Consider the following 2230-nt stretch of genomic DNA (forward strand, 5'->3'; position numbering starts at 1 on the left):
ATAATTATATAATTTTTTAAAAAAATATTTTAAATATTTTCGAAGAACTAAATTAGTTCAATTTTTTAGGTACAATAATAGAAATAAAATCTTTATTTTTATCTTTATAGTAATATAAATGGGGAGTTCTTATGCTGACGTGGTGCTCATACATTGAGTTGGAAAATTTGTTTGCTTAGGTGTCGTCATTAGAATTTTTTAACATTTTATTTGTGGTTACTTTTTAAAATTTTAAAAGTGCTTTCTTAAATGGTTAGGTATTTAGTTTTTAATATTGTTGAACTAATTATTTTTAGAAATTTATAATTATGATTTAGAAATTAATGATTTGTTGAATTAATTCTAAATTATAATCATAATTATATAATTTCAAACTTGAGGAAGACATGAATTTCAGATTGCAGGTGTAGGAGCTTCAACGCAAGTTTCAGCAGCAGGCTCAGGAACTTAACGATTATTGGGAGAGATATCAGGAGATTCTCACCCACGTGATGTCAACGGATGAGCTCAGGCTGGAGTGGATGCAGCGTATGGAGGCTCAGATGGAGGTGTACCGAGCTCAGATGCATGCTGCTGGCATCGACCTTAGCTTGCTGGTGACATACAGACATCACTGCCTTCTGCGCCGCCACTCAAGTCCACGGGACCGACGACGACGACTACCTGAATCTGTAGTTATTAGTTTTTCGTTTTATTGTTTCATTGTATTTATTTGATGTACTTGACTTTTAATTTATTGGAACATTGTATTATTTATTTTAAATAATTTTTTTTATCATTTATGAATTGACCACTAATTGTGAGAAAAAATTAAATTCAAAATTAAAATTAACAATTTATTTCAAATTAAAAAAAATTAACATTATTGTCGGAATTACCGTAGGAATAATCCGACGATAATAGTGTGCGAAACAATATTTTTTAGCGTCAACAATACGGTAAAAAAAAATCCACCGATAACAATTGGTTTTTCGAGCTGTTAATCCGACGGTAATTACCGTTGGACGAAAAAATTTCGATGGTAAACATTTACCGGCGAGGTTTATACCATCTGATTTTTTCTAACGATAAATCCGATGGTAATTAACTTACCATCATATTTTATTCATTTTTTTTACGGTATATCTAATGGTACTCAACATTTTTCTTGTAATGCATTACTGTGTTTGTTTTGGAAATTGTGACGTGAATCTTAGGGCTGATTTCAATGTTCAATAACCCAATGCACCGACATAGATGGTTACCTGGGTTTCCAGGAGGTTTTTTTTGGAGAGGGGGGGTGATAAACCACTATTTTATAGTTTATCTTGTGTTTAATTGAGTGGTTTCATCAAGTCTTTACCTACTTATTCATATAATTTGCATGATTTTACAATCCCTTCCTAGTTTTGTTTTATGGTTGAAAACTTGCTTCCTAGAGATCTTTAATTAGTATATTTTAATTCTCTTTTATACCATTCGATGCCGTGATCCGTGTGTTAAGTGTTTCAGGCTTTATACGGCAGGAATGACTTAGAGAATGGAGAGGAAGCTTGCAAAAATGGAAGAAACACAAGAAACTAAGGAGATAACCAGCGAGCATCGACGCGCACGCATGGCTCACACGAGCGCGCGATATGAAAAACTTTGCAGCGACGCGTGCGCGTGCCTGACGCGTACACGTGGATTGGAGTTTTGCAAGATGACGCGTGCGCATGCCTGACGCGTACGCGTGACAAGAAAATTTGCCAAATGACGTGCACGCGTGACTGACGCGTACGGGTGACCTGCGCGATCTGCAGAAATAACAGAAAATGTTTGGGGCGATTTCGTACCAAGTTTTGACCCAGTTTTTGGCCCAGAAACACATAATAGAGCCAGGGAACATGCAGAGACTCAACATACACATTCACATTTTCTCATTAGGATAGTTTTAGGTTTTTAGATCTGAATCTAGAGAGAAATTACTCTTCCTCTAGGTTTTCTTTATATTCATAGATTATTAGTTTTATTGCTTTTGCTTTTGGATATTGAAGAGTCATCACCTCCGTTGAAGATACTATTCTAGTTTGTTTTCTTACTCTTTTATTTATTTATTCCATATTCTTAATTCTTGTTTAGAGTGGTAATTGGATTATTTTCATGGATTGTTAATGCAAAGGATTACTTTTACTTTTAATTATTTTTTAATCTCTATTTTATTTAAATTATTATGTCTCTTTTCTATTCCAAACTCCCAATAACGAAGATG

The sequence above is a fragment of the Arachis ipaensis genome, chromosome B08, assembly GCF_000816755.2.
Source record: "Arachis ipaensis cultivar K30076 chromosome B08, Araip1.1, whole genome shotgun sequence".
NCBI lineage: Eukaryota > Viridiplantae > Streptophyta > Magnoliopsida > Fabales > Fabaceae > Arachis > Arachis ipaensis.